Source organism: Rousettus aegyptiacus, unplaced genomic scaffold (genome assembly GCF_014176215.1).
Source record: "Rousettus aegyptiacus isolate mRouAeg1 unplaced genomic scaffold, mRouAeg1.p scaffold_m13_p_8, whole genome shotgun sequence".
Lineage (NCBI taxonomy): Eukaryota > Metazoa > Chordata > Mammalia > Chiroptera > Pteropodidae > Rousettus > Rousettus aegyptiacus.
Window position 1 is genome coordinate 51686957 of NW_023416311.1, and position 23865 is coordinate 51710821.

The following is a 23865-nucleotide window of genomic DNA, read 5'->3' on the forward strand; positions in this document are numbered from 1 at the left end:
ACAATGCACTCATCACTGGCAATGGTGAATACAATGAATACAACATAGTGTCTAATTTCATAGAATTTATAATCCAAAAGGCAATACATACAGGCATACAAGTAATTGTAATGTTATTTAGAGTGTTATGATATCAGTAAGTTAGTAAAGTTTCTAGAACTATTCATTCAGGAAGCATTTCTTCACACTTTGGGGTTTCTCAGAGAAACCTATCTTCTAAGTCTGAACTTTATTTGATATAATTGGGCAACCATTGAATGGTTTAAAACAGATATAATCAGATGTGCACTTTAGAAAGATCAGTCGCATGTTAACGATTCTCACAAAATTAGTACCTCTGTACTAAACTCTTAGCTGTGTTGAGTTTAATTCCCAATATTATAACCTGACTAGCAATGAGGGGGAGGGAGGGGGAAGGGAGAAGGAGCAGTAATTCTTGGCCTCCAGGTATGTGAAGTCGATACTAGGAAGAATTCTTGTTCTAATTGTTAATATTACTACTCAGAATTGCAATTATGATTACATTTAGTGGCATATCTAGAATGCCTACATGTCTGGTTTGTCTGTTTGCACTCAGAAGATTCTTTAGACTCCAAGTATGTGATTGCCTTTATAAAATCCCTAAATATCTGTGGATTAAACTAAATATGTGTTCCACTCTGAGGCAAGTCAGAAAACAGAAACTAAATTAAACATTATAATGTGAGAGAATTTAATGTAAAAATCTGTTTTAAGAGGCCATAAAGATAGCAATTGCAGGCAGCAGCTAACATCCTTAGAGCTGGCTAATCAAAGGAAAGAAATTGAACTTATTTCAATTTAGTAGCTTGAGGAAGGGACCCCAATAAAGTCGAAAATCACATTGCAGGAGCGGGCACTGACCAATAGGTACTGTTGTCTCTCACGGCCTGTTATAGGATTGATTCTTCAAGTAGTGAGAGAAATGAAAAGTAGATTCAATTGCTGGAGCTACTAGAATAAATTGTGTGCCAACTGTAAAAAAGTGGGTTGGGATGAGCTGACAGGCACAACAGAAAGTAGGTAGAAAGCTCAAAGGATGCAAATGGCCTCCAGCATTGCATTTTCTCTCTGGCTCCCACTATGGGCAGAGGCCAACTGGCAATGAAGGCCCACAAAGCAGAAGTGGGGTTTGCACCCCAACTCCAAAACTGCACACTCATTCACTGCTCATTTTCTGGCATGCTGGAGAATGCTTGTGTTGAAAATGGACATTATATTTGTTGTAATTTTAAGATTTGGGCTATGTAGTTGAGAACATCAGAGTATCACAACTATGTTTTTGCTTCAAAATCTGTTTCAAAATGCCTTATGTTAAGAGGAATATATGTGTATTAAATATTAGTTTAGATGTTATGGTACTAGTAAATGCTTTCTATATGAGCCTCTGAAGGCATTTTTTTTCTCACTTATTTGCTTAATCTGTTTTTCCACATGTGAAATAATTTGGCTTAAGCGTACTAGGCATATCCATATAAGCGTTATGTTTTTGCAGAATTATAGTTCTCTTTGCTCTGGTATTTGTTGCAGATACGCGCACACACACACACACACACACACACACACACAGATATACCTTGAGGTATAAGAAACACATTAGTAAACTGATGGAATTTTTACCTTTTTTGCAAACATGGTCATGTTTTTTACTTTGCATGTCCTTCAGGCTTCATCAGAGCACAAAGTTCCAAGTGACTTCAAAGAGTTTTCTGTACTCAGATCTGCTCTATGGGGCATATAGAAAGATGAGAAATGAACCGACACCAGAAGTGCGATGAAAGGTAAAAATCCTAGCTTCACTACAGCTCCTGAGCTAAGCAGCAGGCTAAATTACTGCACCTGGATATAAGAATCTCATGGGTTCATGAAGGAAAAGATGGTAGGCATTTAAGGCAGAAAATAAATCTGAGTTTATTCACTAGATTCAGGGAAAGTTTTCCTCACCAAGTAACATAGGTAACATTTCATTATTTTTATGGAAATCTGTCTACTTTCTTTTTTAAAGAAATACAAGAAAAATCTAAATGATCAAAAATAAAAGCAAAATATAATACCTAGATATAATGTCTACCTAAAGTACAACAGGAATTTTATATATGGCATTTGGATGAAAACATCCTTCAAAGTATAATATGTTTTTTTAAATCTTTAATTTATAGTGATATGAGTTCTAGAGATTTTGAGGAATTAAAGAAGGACCCAGAAACATGTAGAAAAAATCCTATGTATCCATTTATATCAACCTCTCTCTTCTCTTAAAGATTGACCTTGGGAGAGACAAGAAGGAATGGGTACAAAATGAAGATCGAGTTTAGGTATTATATTCTCTGACACAAGTTTGGCAATAACTCCTTTAAAACAGGCAAATTTCCATTTTAAACTGTTTACACATAAATATTTAAAAATTTACAATATCACAAAGTGAACTGGTTTATATTTTTAGGAATATTGTACATATACTTTTATGAAGACTTGAATTTTTGAGAACTTAATTCTAATAATTTTTATTTGATATTGATCAACCTGAAATTCCTTTTCGAGAATTAGGATTTTTATTCTCTGTTAATTCAAATATTTGGGCTTGTGGATTTTTAAATTTTTCCTTTGTATTCTTGAGGGATCTCCCTTTCAAAAATATCAATTTTAAGGGACCTTAGAGCTCATATTGATATGACTTTACAGTTAATTGACAACTGTAATTATCAATTACAGTGGGATTAGGAATTATCAGAAACTTTTGGAAAGCTGCTGTAAGCAGGAACAAGTTTTCTTCTCCTTACTAGCTGAATGACAAAGGATATCTATTGAAAATGAACACTTAAGAGCAGACGTATCTCATATGTTACACTCATTATTGACAAGAATTCAACTGGAATATCATTTCTTCTGGAATGTGCCTTAGAGTACTGACAATGAAAAATGAAGAAGATATATATTGTGTGTGTTACATGCTGTTGAGTCAGCTCCTGGTGACCCAATGAATGAGTTATACCCACAAAGTCCTATCCTCAACAGCACTGCTCAGCTTATGGCTTCTTTTATGGAGTCAACCTGTGTCATATTTGGTCTTCCTCTTTTTCTTATGCTTTCTTTTTTTTTCCCCAGCATTATCGTATTTTCCAAATAACCTTGCCTTGTCACGATGTGCTTTTATTAGGACACCTTCAATTTAGTCATATTTGCCTCCAATAATTTTCCAAGCTTAGTTTGCTCTAGATCCACTTGTTCATCTTGTCCAAGTTATCGACAGAGCTCTCCTCCAACGTCATATTTCCAGTGAATCATTTTTTTTCTCTCGGTATTTTTCACTGTCTAACTCTCACATCCCTACACAGTTCTTTGGACTACGAGGGTGTGGATGATCTTAACCTTGCACTCTAATGACAAATCTTTGCTCCTGATGATCATTCCTAATTTTTCCATTGCTGTCCTTTTGAGTTTCAACTTTCTCTTGCTATTCTTTTGAATATCAACTTTCTCTTGATTTGTCAGCTGCAGACTCCACTTGAATTGATGACTGAACCAAGGTAAGCAAAATCTTTAAAAATTTTAATGTCTTTATTGTCTATATTAAAGTTGTGTCTCTCTTTTGTATGATTGTTGTCTTCTTGATGTTTAAATGCAGTCTCGCTTTAGGACTTTATTCTTTTACTTTCATCAGAAGTTGTTTCAAATCATTTCTACTTTCTGTCACTAAGATGGTATCATTTGCATATCTTAAGTTATTAATATTTCTTCCACCAATTTTCACCCCTCGTTCCTCTGAGTCTAGCCCAGTTTTTCATGTGATATATGTTCTGCATACAGATTAAATAAATAGGGAGAGAAAATGCATCTTGTCTGACACCTATGCTTAACCATTCCGTCTTTCCATATTTTGTTCTGACAGTAGCTCCCTGTTTATATTGTGTAACAATACAGGTTACACATCAGTACAATCAAGTGCTGAGACACACTCATTTCCTTCAGAGAAACCCATAGCTTTTTATGATCCATGCAGTCAAAGACTTTATTGTTGTCTATAAAACATAGATTAACCATATTCTGAAATTTTTTGGAGCATTCCAGTATCTGACAAATATTCACAATTAGATCTCGAGATATATATTATGCTCAGAAAATACATTAAAATGATTAATTGTTTAGTCATGTCTAAAGTGATCACTTTTTAAAACATAATTACATGGACATACTGTCTTAAAACCAGACTTGTTCCAACAGGCTCTTTCTCACCATCAAACCATTTTCTCTATGATGTTCTAGCAATCACTCTGTCCATTTCACGTATACCATTCTCTACTCGCTTCCTTTTTATCAGGATCCATTTTTACAAGAGATTTAGGATATTAGTAGCAGCTGGGGATGAAATTATGTGGTTGGAAGAAGAGCTTTCTTAAGCTGGCAATAGATTTCCTCCTCTACAGTGTTAAGTTTTTTTCTTTATTTCTGGGATTCCTTTGGATACCATTTGAAATGTACAGTTTTGTCTACCTCTGGCAATTTTCCAGATGGCTCTTAGCTTAACTGGGCCCTCATTGCTTCCACTGCTACCACTTTCTTCTCCAGCCATTATTTTTTGACACATCCTCCTCCCAGTTTCATATGCAGTCCTTCAGATAGAGCACCTGCTTTTCACTGCTCAGCATTTGACTCCAAAATCTACATCTCCAGTTCTGATCTCTCTTATTTATGTTCCTTTATTTATACTTGAATAATCTACTTTCATCAGAAATTTAACCTGTAAAACTGAAGGAACAGTGCTAAAGCCCACCTATGTGGTCTAAGGACAGTGTGTCTGGATAAGAAAGAAGTTATTTTATTTTATTTTATTTTTTTTTTTTTTGTTAGTTTCAAGTATACAGTATAATGGTTAGACATTTGTATTATTTATAAAACGATGCCCATAATTGCTCCTTCTCTCCTCTGGTTTTCCACCTAGCCAATTCATTTAATGCTAACTGCATTTCCTATGCAGTGCTCCCTATCCCCATGTCCATCTATCAACTACTAATTTGTACTTCTTTAAACTTTCACCCCATTCTCTCAGCCCTCCAAACCCCCTCCCCTCTGTCTGTCCCCAAATTGTCAAGAGAAGAGTTATTTTAAGTTGAAAACACTAAGATCATTTCCCAGTCTAATTTCTGTGGATTTATTATTCACATACTAGTAAAAATAAGAAAAGGAAGTTAGTCTAACTGGAGGACGCACAGAGAGGAGGAGAGCAGCAGTTGTTGCCAGCCACCTCAATGCCACAGGAGCTAGGGCCGTCTCCACTGGTGTCTGTTTTCAGACATTACCAGCTAGCAGTCTTGGCACGGTCTTTGACAGCATTAGCAGTCCTCTCAACACCTTCAGAACCTATTAGCAAAAACCCCTCCCTTAGATGGACATTGGCAAGAATTTCAATGATTCATTTCAGAGGGTTTGGGAGTTTTAAAAGCCGAAAGTAACTAGAGAAAATGATAGATGTCATATGACTTATGCTTAAGAGAACTAGATTTTGGAGCACAAGTAAAAGACCTAGGAGCTTGCAAAACTGTGGAAATTGATAGGCATGACTGGAGTTCCTATAAAATCTGAAGAAATGGGGTGAAAATACTACTATATTGTAACATTTATTGTGGCTACACATCTACTTCTTATTCAGTGTGCCTTGTGAAATGCAAGCCACACAAAATTTTTAGACTTCAACAGTCTGCTCTTCTTGATTTTCTTGCTGTGATAGTAAATGGATGCTCAGCAGGATTTCATTTCTCTGGGAAGATGCAAACAAGTGTCTAAAGTTGCTAATTTATTCATTCAAATGCCTCACAGTAGGTAATCATTGTTTCATGCCACAATGGTTAATATTAGCCATTTCCTTATAGTCTAAATCTAAAATTGCTTTCAGTAACATAAATATTCTTCCTTAATTTTCCCAAGTCTATTTGTCACTGTCACCCTTTTAGTATTCTAGACAAAAGTTTTAAAGTTACCTTTGACTACGTATTATTATTGTGACTATACATCTCACATGAATGAAACTAGGTAAATTATAACACCACAAATTGTTAACATACAAATCTCCTCTTAGCTCTCACAACCAGAAAAATAATTAAGAGACTAATTGTTTTCATTTTGGGGTTATAGTAACAGCTTCTTAACAATCTCTGTACCTCTATTTTTTCCCTTCCTTAATTCTTGTAACATGTTATTGCTAGTTTAATTTTTCCCTAAACTAATTTTCTCTTGATAGATAATGGGAAAAATATATGTCCATTATCTACCCCAAAATTTGTAATATCTTTATATTGCCTTTCATTTCCACTTTAAATTACTGTCTGGTTTATGTGATCTTTAAATATGCTGCTCCTAGATTATTTTTTTCAATTTAGTCTATTACTTAAGAACTCTTTTTGTGACTTAGTAAATATAGTAAATATATACTGCTAATTTGGTAAATCTTGCCTTCCCAATGAGAATGTAAACTTCATGAGAGCCAGGATAATGTCTAATTGTTGTGGTGCGTTCAAATCTAAGACCCATGGAGCCAATTGAGATGAATTATGAGCCTTTATTAGCTGGCCTGGCCGGCAACTGACTCTCCCCACTAGAGAGTCAGCCCCGAGCTTTCAGAGGAGGTAGTTTATAAAGCCTAAAACCACATCAAACAAACAAGCAGGTTTACAGAAGCAGAAGTTAGCCATTAGTATATCTTTGCACAGGACATCTCCTAGAACTACACCCTAGTTATACATTAAACAGTTTATAGAAGCAGAAGTTGGCTGTTATCGTCTAGTGCAAAAATGTTGTTTCTTGGGGACTCTTAAATCCTATAGCAAACAGGGCCTGGTAGACAGTTCTGTTATCTGCATCCTGGTGGTGATATTATTTTTTTTTTCTTTGGGAGCTGGCACTTGAAGATATCACTCCCTGTCTTGTCTATGTGACTAGCTTACTGGAGAATGTTCCACTTTTACATAATATATCTCTGTACCTTTCCCCAGACCTATTGTAGTAATATAAAGTCAGTTTTTAAATAATCACTTACAGATTTGTAAATTAACTTTGGAAAAAAAATAGTCAATTTATAAATGTCCCTGAAATCTATTTATTTCAAATCAACTAAAATCACATGAAGTCAAAAGAAATAAAAATTTTAAGGCAAAATTTTGTATGACTCAAGATTGAAGTTATTATGTGAGCCATATTTTCACATTCTTTGGCCATAAATGGGAAAATTAGCTCACCACATTTTCTGACAGACAAATGCTTTCACATCATAAATCATTTAGAGACTTCTTTTCAAACTATATCTACTCTATCATTTAGTAGGAAAATTGTTTTCTGTTTCACAGTAATTATGAAAATTCCATTGCACAGCTTATAACTTCTTTGACAATTGCTTACTGCATTGTTGCTGCATATGTCAAGCTCCCTTAGAAAGTCAAATTCATTTAGAAATTTATAGAATTTAAATGGTATTGGAGTCATTATGATTATTTAGAACTGATCTTCAATCTACTTTTTAAAATACACTTTTTCTTAATGAATAAGAATTTATGCTCGCCTAAGAACTACCTTACATTTCATTGCTCAATATCACAATATTATCACTGTTTTTGAGGTTTACTGACAGATTTCCAGCTTTCATTTTGTGTAAAGGAGTAAGTTAATTCATTCAAAAGACCTTGTAACATGTCAGATCCATTGCTTTTAACACACTGAGATATATTTGTTTTTCTTCCTCACAGTGCACGAGAGTAAATGCTGTTCTGTTGACACCTAATATTTAACATGTCAAAGAATAAATTCATTATTTTCACCCAGCAATTTCTTGTTTCTCAAATCCCCCACAGTTCTCAATGATGCTTTCCCCTTTCTCCTGCAGATAATATAGTTATCTTCTCTATCTTAAAAGTGATTGGGATTTTATATACATTCTCACATATATTCTCTTATATACATATATACATATATATATATGTGTGCATATATATATATACATATATATGTGTGTATATATGTGTGTGTGTGTGTGTGCGCGTGTGTGTGTATATATCTCAAACATGAGAAGACTCTAGCTATTTCTGTGTTTCTACTGATTTAACTAGTTACTATCTGGTCACTAAATGGGCATAAGAATTCGTGTCAGTAGAAATCTGGAAACCTGAGATCTCTTTCAGTTCTACCATGTGACTGTAAGTAAATAGTTTAATCTCTTTGGTCTTCCATTTTTTCATTTGTGTAATTAGGTTCTTGAACTATTTCTCAGAGCTCTTTTTAACACTGAAACTGGTAATAATTAACTCAATGGTTGGTGGCAAGTCTGTGGTACTTCCTCATGACTGAGCAATCAGGAATAAGCAGTGTTGGAACTTCCACTAACAATACTGTCCACAAGTTTAGATTTGTCTCAGATTATTACCTTCCACCTTGCATATAAATTTTGTATGGCTAAATTAAAAGAATAAAAACTTTTAATCATAGTACTCTAAGGCTTTCTTATGACATTTATTATATAAATATGGATAATTATAATTAACATTTCTCTTCACAAGCATTTGAATTTTCCTAAATCCAGTCTCTTTTTTTACTAATGAGGAATTGAAGATCCATTTAATCTTCTGAAAATAGAATAAGTTTAGAAATGGGGACAGAAACTGTGGTCATTGTAAAAGACCCCCTTGACCAAATGTCAGCTTCATTTTTCTTCATGGTTCAGTGTTAATTTGGTTCAGATCTGTTTGCTGCCAGTGCAATGTCATTTGAAATCCAGAAAACAAGAAAAAAAATTGCAGCTTAGTAATTCAATATATTTAGCACTTGGAGAATTCTAGACTCTTGAGGTTTTATTTTTTATTTATGATATAATCATTGGAGGCAAAGAAATTTTTTTACTTAGAGAATATTGAACATATCTCTGTAAAGTCTTCCACATGATGTTAAATGTTATACCTATCTGACCAGGTCATTTGAGTCATAAATTCATAGCTATCTGTGAACTCTTGAAAAATATGGAAAAATCTATTGACAAATATATGGCTAAACAGAAAAAAATGATTCTATTTTTATGACTTTCTATTGAATTTAGAATGCATAAACATAATTATTTTGGCATAGATTCTACAATAGATTTTATAGAGTACATATAAAAGGAGATACTATTAGTAAAATTATGTTCTGCACAAAACTATTCGGTGTATGAAAAGAAAAGTTATTATAGTGGTGTTTCCTCTAATGATCTGTTTGCTTTACTGCCATTTAAGAATAAGAGTCTATTTTGGGCTTTTATTTCAGTTGTATGCAATTTCCTTCAGAGTTATATTTGTAGAAAAAAAAGTTTCTGAAGTAATAAGCCTTTTTGAGGGGATACATTTGAAATAGGCAAGATTAGGAAAGTAGGAAAAGATGGCAACTTAAATACTTATTGCCCTGCTGTCGTTATCCTAATTGCCACCCAGTAACACAGTATCTCTCATCTGTCATACACATGCTACACTGAGGCTTAGAGGCTGGTAACAAGGCCTCAGGCTTAACTGGAGTTCTAGGGGAGAGAGTTGATACTGTTATTTTTCCCACTGAGCTTGATATCACTTCGGGCCAAGTGGGAGGATCTTTAGGGTAAGGAAGTTTAGATGGATTCCATAGAGAACCTGGCCTACCTATATAAATGAATTTCATCCCCCACAAGGGGAGAGGCTGCTTATTTTCTCCTGGAGGGATTCATGGAGGACCAACTGGAGGAACTGTGGGATAACAGCCCTGGCATGTTGAGTTCTCTGTGCCCCTGAAAATTGGAGTGATGTGGAGCTGAAAACTTGACTATTGTCTCTTAGACCAGGAATACAGTGTTTTGCACCTCTCTCCAGTTCGCTTCCACCTCACTCCAGTATTTGGATTGAGCCTTAATTAGCAGGCAAAATAAAATAGTGTTGTTGGTAAGGGCCCTAGAAGATAGAACAGAAAAAAAGAGGTAGTTTAATTAAATAAGACTGCTCTTAGGAGGAAGATATTTTAAGCAAAAGCAACAGTTATAATTTAACTTAAATACAATTTTAAGTCGAACAAGCACTTAAAATATGTCTTGATTTTGATCAAATTTGAAAAGTTCATAGCGAAAATTTCTTCATTCTACCCTATTATTTCTCTCTTCTAATGCAAATCTAATTATATGAATGGCAGACCATTAAATCTTTTGTTTTCTGTATTTGCCTAAATATTTATTTCTATACCATTTTCTATTTTACTGGTCTTCTGTTCACTATTCTTCTTTTAAAACCATCTATTAAATGTTTAGTTTAAGTTACTATATTTCTCAGATTTAGAATTTCCAAAGATTCTCTATTTTTATATATATTCTAGTTTTCTAATACAAATCTGTATTTTTCCCCATCTTCTCTTGAGCATACTAACCATAATAATTTAAAAATGCTTGTTTGAAACTCTAATATCTCTATCATTTCTGAGTTTGTTTCATTTGTCTGATTTTTTTTTTTCTCTTGAACTTGTTATTTCTATTCAATCTCCTGATAATCCTGGACACAATTTACTTAATGCCAGCATTGTGTTTGAAAAATTGTGGAGGCTTTGCAAGATCCTGTCTTCCTTTATAGTCTTTTTACTTTATTCCTAAAATATGGCTAGAAGTAGTAGCAACTTTTCCTTGTAAAAATAGGGATGGGATATTTTAGTCTTTATGAAAGTTAGCCAGTTACCTATTGGCTTTTGTTTAGGGCAATCCTAGTTTATGCTTCTTTTCCTAGCATAAGTATAAAGAAACTCCCTTTTATAATTGAAAGTGTTTGGTCAATACTAGGGGTCAGCAAACTTTTTCTGTGAGTAGCCAAATAGTAAATATTTTATGCTTTTCTGGTCATATGGTCTATATCATTACTACTCAGTTCTGCCTTTGAAGCACAAAAGTATCCATAGAGAGACATAAATGAATAAGTATGTCTGTGTTCCAATAAAAACTTATTTACATTAACAAATGTTGGTCTGAATTTAACCTGTGGGTTGTAGACTGCTGATATCTAGTTTAGACCACAAACATATGTTCCCTCAATTTCTTAGCCTTCGTCCCATGACTTTAAGAAATGAATATGCTTCAAAGAGAAAAGGAACACAGAATGTTGGGCTCATGTTTTTTGCAGTTCCATTTTCTACAGGGTCTTTCTCCTCTAACATTAGAGAACTTTATATAGCCTCGAATTGCAATTATTTGTCCCCCTGGCCCCATAAGACCACCATAAGTTTTGAGCTGTTTATGTTTGTTTACTAAGTTTCCTACTGTTATTAATAAACAAATACATGGAAAGAGAAGTGGCAGAAAAATATCTGGATATTTTCAGCACTTTTGTCTTCTCTCTGGGATCTCTGTCCTATAAAATTCTGGCTTTCTTAATTGTACTCTATTACCTTGAAAGAACTATTTTTGGTATTTCTTATACAGCTTTTATACTTATTCTTAAAAGGCCAAGTTAGGTTAATACAAGCTAATCTATCAGTAGAAAGCAGAATTCCCCAAAGCGGGGGGCGGACAATTTCTAAGCTATTGAATGAATCACCAAAATATAGAAGTGGAAAACCATGATAACAATAAAATGACATAAAAGCAAACATTGAATAATGAAGTAGAACTAAAATCAAGTATTATGAAGTATTACACTATATACAGAAAACTACTCAATCTTACTCAGTAATGTAAAGTAAAACCTGAATAATAGAATGACATTCCAGGCTTTTGATAGGAAGATTAATACATGAAATTGTCAATTCTCTCTAAATTATATTATAAATTTAATGTAATTTGTCATGGAATCACAATAGAGTTATATTTTTTTAGTTTGCTAAAATGATCTTAAGTTCCTTTTGAAAAATATATACTTGAGGCTACTCAAGACAATTATAACAAAGAAGAATAGTTATAGAAGGCTAGCCTTATAAGATACTGAAACAATATCAAAAGCATAAGAATTTTTTTTTAAATCATATTGGTATGGAATAGAAAAGCAAAGAGTGGAACCAAGTGAAGGACAAATAGATTCCAGCATATACATAATTGAAATGTTATATTTGACACTGGTGTATTTTAATTTTGTGGGAATATAATAGCTGATTTATCAAATGTGATGGTCAAGCTATCATTCTACACAGGAAAAAAATAAGAATTATTATCTAATATTACTCACAAAAATAAATTTTAGATGAAACAATGTAAATGTAAAAAATAAGTATTTTGTAATAAAATCTAAGAGCTAAAATGAACATCTATTGGTTAGGAAGAATTTTAACCATTCAAAAACCCAGAAGCTATGGAAAAATAAAGATGGACATACTTGACTATACCTTTAAAAAATAGGGTGCACTATAAAATACTCCATAAAGTTAGTATAACTAATATTAATTAGAATTAATATTTGTAACTGAGTTAACATCTATAATGTAAGGTGGCCACAAATTCTAGAAACAGGTAAATATTCATAATAAATGACTTACTACCATTTTAATACAACATATGATGCATTTAATATGCTTATCTCATTAGTAATACCTATTAACAGAAAAGAAAAAAATGTTATATTGCTCGTAAAAATATCAATTCTACAGTACTTGGAAATATTTATGGCAGAATCCATTAAAATAAAAATGTGCATATTCATATTTTTTCTCTGAATGTACCTTATGGAAAGACAAGCCTCACTTATATAGCTATAAGGATGTTTATTATAACAGTGTTGTGGCAGGAATAAAATGGGTTTTCCAACTACCTACTTCAACCATTAGATTCTACCTGGAAATCAAAAGAAATATTTAGGAATCTGCTGAAAATTCAGTTATTTTATATTGTTGATGAAGAAAAGGTTAATTGTGGACATGAAGGACATACAGAATTTTCTAGGAAGTATAAAACATTATTCAAAAAATGCAGTGTCTCCTATAAAGCAAACTCCTACCAGTACCTTATTTTAAAAACATCTGTTCTATTAAATACAAGCACCATGAAGACAGATTTTCTCAGTTTTGTCTACCTTTACAACCGTAATCCTAGATTGGTGCCTGACACAAAGCAGGTACTCAACATCTGTAAATGAATGAATGAATGAATGAATGAATAGATCATTTTTAATTCACAAGTAATAAAATTCTCTTTACAATTTTAGGATGTTTTTGATAATATAATAGGAATTTATGCTGCAGCACTTAAATATTTTCCAAGTATTATATATTTCAAATATTTTCCAGCATGATGATTTCAAAAAGTTTCTATTTCAAAAAGTACAGATTAACCTCTTTATATAAGTCCTTACTTTTTCAAAATTATGTTTGATTAAAACCATATTAAAAATTGAGAGTTGAGTTTTTGCAGAATGTGTACAAATAATTTTTACATTAAGAATATTTTATGAAGCAAATAATTTGGTTTTCTTTTTGTATTTTTGTCTAATATTTGGATTTTGTTTTAGTCTTTTAAATGAGTCTTTGCAATTTTCTTTTTCTCTCTGAAGATAGATGTTTCTGTCATAGAAAACTGGGAAGAAATTTAAGAAATGTATTAGAAAATAAGTACAAAAATGAATGCTTTTCAGGGAAACTGGGCTGTGTTTCTTTCTTGGCAGCCCAGCCAAGATTAGTTAACACTAAGGAAATGAGACAATATTTCTGTTTCTCACACATACTGCATTTGCCACAAGCAGTAAAGTAAAGCTTCACATTGGCAGCAACAGAATTTGGCCTGGCATTTTTAGCCCTGATGCTCTCAGCTGTATGGTACAGCCCCCAAAGAAATGAGCAGCTATTGTTGTCTCTTGCCAAGACCAGAATTTTGAACTGTAACCAAGAAGAAGTATTCTCCCCATTTATATGCACACTGATAATTAGGCTCAAGGAAATGAAGTGCATAGAATGGAAATTGAGATTTTGTTTTTTAATGTGAACTTGTTTGATACCAGTTTCCACTCTTCTGACAGATGGATTCTTTTTGGCAGGTAATTATGCAAACTGTTCCTTTCGTGCCTGTCTATATGAAATGTATTCTATAAACACATTGAAGCATCGTGCTCCTCTGAGTCCTCAGTGCTTGGGAATGTATTAGCACCATGATGATTTGGATGACAGGATTTGAAAGTGTCTGAGAGGTAGAAGTTGGGGGAATACTAGTGTGATTGCTCTGATTCTGTTAAGGGCCCTGGTAGGTAATAATGTGGTTCCCTTGAAATTTTACATAGGGTATTTTTGTGTCAAAGGAAAAAAAAATGAATTCACAGATAATAGAAGAAATCTCAAATAAGCAGATTATAAATAATTTTTAATAAGTGTTTTAACAGATACTAGAAAATTAATGCATTTGGAAAGCAGTGCTCAGACAAATTTAAAATGCATGTCAAGCACTCACAGGAATTATTCTGCCATTCATGATCTAATTATCAGAGTCATACTTCCTCATGATTTAACAGTTTTGAAATGTTCTCTAATATTTCAATGACAAAGAGGCCTCCATCTTTGTATTTCTGTGTAAGACCTGACTCAGTACTTTTGCAACCCAAATTTTAATAGGAGTTTTCTTGAACTAACACACACACACACACACACACACTTATATTTTAGGAGGAAAAACAGATTGCTTTAACTGAGGGGATAACTTGTGTTAAGTAAACAGGTCTGGCCATTTGCTTGGGTCGTATAGGAGTACTATATTGTACATTCAACATTCAGTGAGGTCAACAGGGTGCTGACTCCTGCTCTGGTCTGTCACCTTACCCCAAATCTTGAAAGTCAGTTTCCTTGAGGGCATTATAAGAACCTTAATATTTTAAAACACAACTGTGGCCACATATCAGACACTTTCTTTTGGTTGAATTAGGGACTTCGATGTCTCCAATTAATTACTGCATATTTAAGCAGGCCAATTCAAATTGCATTGGTTTGTAATGGATTAAACCAACATTACAGCTATCTGAATATTTGACTTGTAGGTTTAAAAATATTGTGGTTGACTGGTTATTGAAATTTGAATCAGTTAAAATCTAGTTTCTTAATTTGGTTGTTTAGTATTTGAGAAACAGTGAGAAAAGCATTCAGAGGTACAGAGGATGAATATACCAGCTTCTAGTGTTCTTCACTTCTATTACCACATAATCAGATCCTCTTTGTTGGGGAAATTAGTAGAAGAGTTAATAATTCATATTTATTTAATAAAATATATATTTAGCACATGTATATTGAAGTACTGCTTTAGGTGAAAGGTATAGCAAAGAACAAGTCAAATAAATTTCCTTACTTTATGTAACTTATATTCTAATTTGGGCGGGAGTGGATACATGCAGATAATACACACTTATTAAAGAAATAAACAGTGAAAAGACAGAGTGATGAGTTTGAGAGAATGAGGGTTCCTAAGACTTAGAATGCATTTCTTATGATGTTGTATTTAACTGAGTACCAAATGCTGAACATAAACTTACCCTGGGAAGATTTGTGTGAAGAGTATTCCACACAGGGGGAGCAGAAACATTTTGCATGAAGATACTCTGGTGTTTCAAATATAGATTCCTATGTAACAAATAATGCCAAAGCTTAGTAGTTTCTATGAATGAATTTTATTCTGCTCTTGACTGTGGATAAAGAATATAGAGTGGTCTCTGTAGTGTGCTCTGCTCTATATCGACCATGACCTATTGTGTCAATAGGGCTGAAAGATCTATTCACATATCTCATAAATTTGTGCTGACTGATAGCTAGGAGCTCAGTTGGGGCTGTTGACTTGGGGCCTCAATGCTTCCTCACGTGGACCTTTCTAAGGGCTTGCTGTTAGTTGCCTCGCAGCAGGAGTGAGTATTCCAAGAGGCAGGAAGTGGAAGATCCTAGTCTCTTAACGTGCCACTTCTGCCACACTCAAAGTAGTCATAGAGCCCTCAGACTCAAGGCAAGTGGATACAGATTGCAACTGTTAAACAGAGAAATATAAAAAATTTGACCGTCTTTAATCTGTCACAGTTAACCTCTGTCCAAAAAGTATTTATGTGATTCCTACATGCAAAATACACTTACCCTCCCTCTAAAAACCCCAAAAGTTTCATCCCAATACAGCGTCAGGTACATGATCAGGACCTAGGATTTCATCATCTAAATTAGGTTTAGGTGTTGAGGAGGCTCCTCACATGGAATAGCAAGTTGATGCTGATTGCTGACTGGGAACTCAGCCAGGCTAGTCCTCTCTGTGAGGCAGCTTTGGCTTTCTCACAGCATGGTGGCTGATTTCCAAGAGTGAATGTTCCAGGAAACATGAAGTGGAAGCTGCTAGTCTTTAAAGGCTTGTAGCCAGAAACAGGCACAGCAAAACTTCCCATATAGTCTATTAGTCAAAGCAGTCACAGAGTCCACCCACTTGATAGGAGGAGCATCAAAGAATTTGTGGCCTTAATTTGCACATCTGTTTTCGAAGAGCAGAAAATGACTATACAGGCAATATCCCATGCTGTCCTTTGTGTATGTGTGTCTAATTTAAAATCAAATCCTTTTTAGAATCAGAAAATGTAAAGTATGCTCTAAATGGTATCTTTGAGCACATACTAAACAGATACCCCTGGGAGCCATAGAATAACTTTAAGGTTATGATAAATCAATCTGAGTGTCAGTCAGAGAGCACAGAGGACTTGCTTTTCCAGCACAAAAAGAGAAGGGAAAATGCATTAACCCCAGGTAGTCAGGAGCAGGAGGAGCAACAGAGTGAATAAGAACTCAGTACTGAACTGAGAGCCGAAGTTGGAATCAGCTTAATAAACTGTTGGATGAATGGTGAGATGGTAGGTCAAAAGTTGAACTAAAAAATTAGAGGTTGAAGGTCAGGTTCTCCTGGGGCACAACAGGAAGTGAGAACAAGGGGAGAAAGGAAGTAAGGGATTTTTTTTCATTGTCATAAGCAGGAGTATGTTACCAGCTTCCTAATATTGCCTTTTAGTTCCACTAAAATAGTTAGACCTGTTTTAAAAATGCATGGTTAGGGCAGAAAGAAACAACAATCTTCTTCTGGACTTTATAAGTAGGCAGTTACATATTGCTTGTGGTAATACATTTCTTCAGATACCATACGGAAAAGGGAGATTGCCAAACTACAAAATATTTACCTGTATTTTTTTTTTTTTATTCAATGGGGAACTGATTTAATATTTTGGTGGATACTCTTTAATCTTTGCTGTGAGATCTCCTGATAATTGCACACAGAAGTCTAACATTGGAAGGAAGAAACACGGACACCAATCACAGTGACTAGAACAATCTATTTTTGAAAATGGGTATAGCCATGATTATTATAATTTATCTTTTTTTCAAATGCAGCCAAGGGTCTTCTTGGCTCTAACTCTTGCTCGTTCTTCATGACAATTGCTTTATTCTCCTTTGTAAACACTTTCCTTGATGTCTGCCATTTATTCTAATCTGAATTAGAGATTTTCTGTGTTCCTTTAGCTACCCTGTGTATAACATTATACTAATATTATACTTTTCACACTGTGCTTCAGAATTATACTTAATTATTTTCTACCAATATTGTGAAAATGTTAGCACAATAACTTTCTTACTGTAATAGATCTTCTCTGTCTAATATGGTAGTCATCAGATACAATTGGCTATTATTTAAATTTAAATATAAAGTTTTAAACTTTTCAGACAAACTTTTAGTGTACAATAACCATGTCTGGCTAGTGGCTATCACACTGGAAGGCATAAAGGTAGAATATGCCCATTGCACAACAATTCAACAGCACAATGTTTTTCAAGATTTTTAATACTTTTTATGGAATGAAGAAAAAATGTCTGTGACTCAACATTATTACAGGCACTTGGTTTCATGTAGGAAATTGTAAAAATATACATAAACATATTATACATATATATTAAGCTTCATTTTTCTTGGCAGGGCATTAGTAGCTATTCATGAAATATAAATTAAAACCTGATTGTGCTAAATAGAAGGATTTTAATTCACAAGAAATGGTTAACGACCACATATAGCTATAAATTCTACTTGTTCCAAAAATTATTTGGACAATCTGATTTGGTTAGTCACTGTGATTAACTCTTGAATTCTTTAATGGCCCATGTTGAGAACCCATACTGAGGAAACTAGAATGAGTAAGAGAGTGGGTCTGTATGAATCATCATACCAAACCTGTATAAAAAGTGCCTTGATACTTATTTAAACTTATCATAAGAATTAGTTTTAGGTATAGAATATTTTAAAGAAGTGATCAGAGAAACAATGATATGATGAAAACTGTCCTTGGAATTACAAAAGTGCTTTTCTGACACAAAGGGATCTAAGTCATATTAAACAGATAGATAAGAATCAACAACTAAAGTGAAAGAATTTTCTAATGGTCTCATTTTTAGCTGTTTGGAAAATTACAGAAATGATCCTATAAGTTCTTCTCTTCATTGACCTACATAAATAAGATAGTAATGATAAAACAGTTGAAGGAATGTTCTCATTATTCCTTAGTGTGATCTGTGCTCTTGCTCAGTGACTGTTCAGATGTATGCATTTTGCTTATTTAGCTGGCAAAGCATCCCGGAATCTCAGTTCTAAATGAATAAGAAAGAGGAAACCCCTATGCTTTGGAAAATATGAAAGAAAATTAAATATTGACTGAAGAGGAAAATTTCTAATTGGATGGGAAAAGCTAATTCATTGTGGAATAAAAAATGAGATCATATCTCAAAATGGTCTCAGATACATGAGCATTTACTAGTCATATTTTTCCATTATGGATTGCCACGTATGGCATGGTAAATTTTTCATTTCCTCTGTATAGTGTTCCTATATTGCATTATTTCTCATCTACAAGAATCTTTTATAGGTGGACTAAAGCGAGCATCTGTAGTTAAATACATACAAATCGACTGTCTCTAATCGTAATAATCATGCAAGCAGAGTTTATTTCTTTTGCTAATACTTGACTGAAATTTACATGTTCACATCTTTTACTTTATGTATTCTTAATCCTATTGTCTTTTAATTTCGCATGTTATTGCCTGCCTCCTTGCTCATTGTTCTTTCACATCCAGCCCTATAAAACTTAGGCCCTCCCTCCTGAACTACAGAATAGCTTTTAGCTATATTGAAGGTTTTTATTCCTTGCTAAATTGATCTGATATGAGTATTTGGGTACTGGAATAATAATCTCAAGGACTGACAGAGTGAAAAAAAATCCATGTATTGTAGCTTATCTTAATACAAAATGAAAGTATTATCCTTTGGGAAAACAATATACATAATGGAAATAAAAACAGGAGCTCTTTTTCTATTCTTTGCAGCAAGATTATTATATTAAAACTTTATTCTATATGTTAAAATTTTTTAACCAGCCTAAGTATTATTAAACTGCATAATTTGGTCATTACTTTTAGTCAATTTGCATGATTTCTTGAATAATATATTCTATTATTAGGTCTAGAATTTTGGAATTTGACCAGGTTTGGTTCCTTTCTACTTAAAGCTTTAGACAGAATCAAATTCTGCATTTATCATAGATGTCATAATATTTTAATTGGTTTTAGCCACCAAATCTGATTTTGAACATAAATGGAATAACTCTACTATAAAACCTTCTGGACTATAACAGATTTCCTCTGCATGGTGGCCTCATCAGAAAATTTTTCAAGGTCATTTTTTATTACAGCAAATTTGGAAGCATAGGTAATTGGATGTTTGAATGGTGAATTGTTACCTTTCAGAAATATAGTGGGTCTTTTTACTGAAGGGAGATCCTATGAGGCTGTCAATGTTTGGAATCTGTTTTCAAACCTCAGTTTCAGTGATCTTTCTGAAACACAAATAAAATGTGAGCATATCACTACTCCACTTAAAAACTCGGATGTATTTCCTAGCACCCCCACCATAAAGTTTAAATTCCACAGCATGTTACAAATTTAAAATGTGTTCTCTGATTATTTCTCCAACCATATCTCCCACTATTCCTTGCTTCTCATATGCTGTTCATTCTATAATAAACAATTTATAGTTCTCTCATTCACCATACCCATTCATTCTTAGGCCTTTGCATGAATGCTTCTCCCACTGTCTTAACAACTCACTCACATATCCTCTCTCTATCCCCAGGCATGCACCTAGTTTCTGTTCTTTTATTTGATTTTCAAATATCTGTTCACTTTTTTTTTTTTTTTTTACTTCTGTGAGGAACTCTGACCACCCTTGCCTCTGTATACAACTAAATAACTAGAATTTCCCCCCTTGTGAACCTAGAATAGGTAGAGAAGAAGGAAAGAGGAAATTTTTCATTAAACTATAAAATAAAAATCTATCATTAATTCATCTAGATAATCTATGTTACCTGCCAAATAATTTGATCGTGAGATGTCTTTGAGGCACTCTTCCTTTTATCTCCTCAAATGCTTCATGCTTTATGTTAGGGAAGCTATTGTCACATTATATTTGTGGTACATATAGAAATATACTGTCCACAACTCCTTTAAAGAAGGACTTGCCATTAGGTTTCAGGGAGTGTGGTCAGCACACAGCCTTCATTTGTGAGCTTCTTCAAGTTATGACTTAGCTGCAGAAAGTTCCTTTGCCTGAGGTTATATCTTTCCCAGGGACGGCTTTTCTGGTGACTTAATTGAGGAATGGCTATACAGGCCCAACCATTTATTCAGATAATTTTGCACCAAGGAAAAGGAGTTAATCAACTTAGGAGACTGAGGACAAGAAAGTCTGGAGTGTAAGCATATGGATGGACATATGAGAGTGGGCACGATGTAGGAAGATCTTTGTATCACATGTTTATGAACATCAGAAAACATCTACCGCTGAAGCAGCTCTAAACATACAAGTGGACAAAATGGACAAGCAGGACGGCTTCAATTTGTGTCTGTCATCCGATTATCCAGTGCTAGCACAATGAACACATGCATTAAATGGCTATGGTAGTAATCATATAAAGACTTTGCATAACACAAATAGCACCAACTTCACTACCAGAAGTCAGTATCAGATAACAATGTCAAGTCCTTGGTAGGATTCATTTCTTGAGAAGACAAACTGGCCATTTGGTGTCAAGTTAACTAAATTGTTTTCCTTACATCTCGGAAGGGCTAGTGGTACCTCACAAGAATAGATACATATTCTGGGTACAGGTTTGCCTTTCTTGCCCACAAGTTCTCAGGCAGTACTATTATTTGTGGGCTTACAGAGTGTTTTAGTGAGTGGCATCGGATCCCATGAAATATCATGTCAATCAAGTAACCCACTTTATGCAAAGGACAGAAATGTGCCTGCCGTTTCCATAACACCTAAGCTGCCAGCATGATAGAGCTTTAAAAAGGTTTACTGAAGACCCAACCGGGGAGGGGGGCAGCCTGGTGGCTATATGCTGTAATGGCATGGCGTCATATTTAGTATGTAGTATATGCATTGAATTGAAAACTTTTATTTGTCTCTGCACTTGCAATAGGAAGACTACATGACTTCAGGAGCAAAAGATGAAAATGACAATGGCCCCTTTACCTTCACTGCCAATAATTCACTGAATGTTTTTATAATAGAATGTGGTAGATATGAAGATTTGCAGCTCACACTCCCATTTAATTAAAGCTTGCTGTCCAGGACCCAGGATTACCTTCACAGACAGTTTCCATGTGTCAGATCCTCAATAGCTGCCTGGGTACAGACAACACCCTTCCCCACTGTTACATGCTTTTTTGTTTACCCTGCATCTGGTGACTGATTGAGGCAGAAGTATAAAGGCCTGGTCATGTCACTTTACATAGTATGCTTTGATAGTCAATAATAGCGCCAAAACTCTCTACTAAGTTGGCCATAGCTTTGATGGTCTTGTATTGTTGTTCAACTTCTTCCACTGCCAAATCCTAATACCCCCTGCCCTTTATTTCACAGATGTTGGTCCCTAATAAATACTTGCACCCCAAATTCTGTCTTAGCATCTGCAACTGGAGAGCCCATTTTTCGACAATATTATAGTAGCTGTTTACATTTAGTAGAGGATGTGCAATTGTGAAACTGGAGGTGAGTCTTCTTTACTATTTACCTACAAAAACTATCACAATGTTTGGCACATTGTAGGTTATCAGTAAATATGGGAAAAAAATGAACAAATTTAAAATATGCATGAAAATTAGGAAACATGTAGGTACTACAAAGTAATACTTAAAATTCTAAGAAAATTACATTATATTGCTCCAAATAGAAAATGCCTTTCAAAATGACATTACTTATTACATAAATTACTTTCTATGTAGATGTGGATTACTCCATAATTTTCTTGAATCTATAATAGATCTCTCTAAATAATAGATCTCTCTAAAATTTCATAATGCTTTGGTGATGATTCTGTTGTTTTCTTTGATTATTTATATCTCTAAGTAATTAGAGAAAAGGAGTGTTTAAAGTAAATTCATAAATGGAAAAGGATGTGATAAGATCATTTTAAGGTTCTACTTTAAATTCTTATTACGTTGTTTTAAAATACTTAAGTTTCGGTGCATTACATAGCAAAGAATACAGCATCTTCTGTCACTGTCAGCAAACCTGAATTTTTGTGTTGGATTTGAATTTGCTTTTAATGTAAATTTGTATGTGTTGCTTGCTAAAGCAAAATTTCTTCATTTCTTCATTGGAGAGGCAGGTAAGGAGTGATATCTTGATTATGGTAAATTTCTGGTAAGACTAGTGGTTCATATATTTCTTCAGTACAATACAATCTCTTGAAAAAAATTGTATTAACAAGGGCAAGGACTACCCACTACTGAAATCTCCTGTTGTGTTTTAAAAATAGAAAAAAAGCCTCATTTGATTTTATAAGTGAATAGTTAAATTTCTCAGATATCAGAATTCTATATAATTTTGTTCTTATTTTGGAAGAATGAAAGTCATTGTATTAAAATTTATATTTAATCATTTAATTAAATGTGCTTCCATAAGACATAGATTCTTAAACTTCACTGTTAATATCAAAATGTATGAAAAAATTATCAAAAAATAACATACCTAAAGGATACATCTAGTTAAAAATATAGGAAAAAACAATTATCTTAATTCAGTATGGCTTTTATAGAATAAAATCACACATTCCTTAAAGCACATATTATGGAGGCTTTTTGGAAGTAGAACACATAGTCTTTACCTGTAAGAACATTATAGTTCTTATAGGGTGGTGGGTTTACAATACACTGGAAAGAACTTTTAGAGTTAAAAAAAAAATTAGGGATCGAATCTTGGCTCAGGTAATTTCTAGCTATAATATTTTGGGCAAGTTGCATTTTTCTGAAGCTCAGAGTCTTTACTTGAAAAAATATCAGGATAAAACCAGTACCTTTCAGTACTGTAGTTGTATTTCTTCTCAGCCTTTTATTAGGCTTCTCATGTTGCCCTGGAACCCAAACAAGAGTTAACTTTCTCTCTGTTCGCACTTGTTCTGGCTGATTCCATTCAGTGACAAAATTTTTATTATTATGTATTTACTGATAAATTCCAAGGTGAAGTCACCAGGCTGGAAACTTCTTTCCCACTAGACATATGCACTTGATTGATCTCACAGATACCTCACACTGAATTTACATAGTTCAGTTCTTCATCTGTGCTACACTTCACTCACTCCTAAACCAACTACCAACTCCTTCCTCATCACTTTACCAGGGAAACCTCTTCACATCAGATTTTATCCCTGATGGTTCCAGTTCCCCAACTGCTCCACAGTCCTCATCTCCCTTGCATCCATGGAATGTATGAATGCTATCCATAGTTTAGTCACCCATATAAACTAGAAATCAGACTGTCACACTCTAGGTAAAAACTTTTAAAACATCCTTCTTCCTAGAATACATTTATCG

General features: G+C 33.9%; 1 long non-coding RNA gene across 2 annotated transcripts in view; it reads left to right on the forward strand.

Moving 5' to 3' along the window:
- The window catches only part of LOC107504014, a 114063-nt gene that overhangs the window by 76231 nt on the left and 13967 nt on the right, over positions 1 to 23865 (forward strand). The window contains exons 4-5 of one of the 2 annotated variants that reach the window (XR_004952662.1): positions 1685 to 1799; positions 21914 to 22042. This is a non-coding gene — a long non-coding RNA (uncharacterized LOC107504014). The remainder of the gene's footprint in view (positions 1 to 1684; positions 1800 to 21913; positions 22043 to 23865) is intronic. The other variant, XR_001595351.2, reaches the window with a different exon arrangement.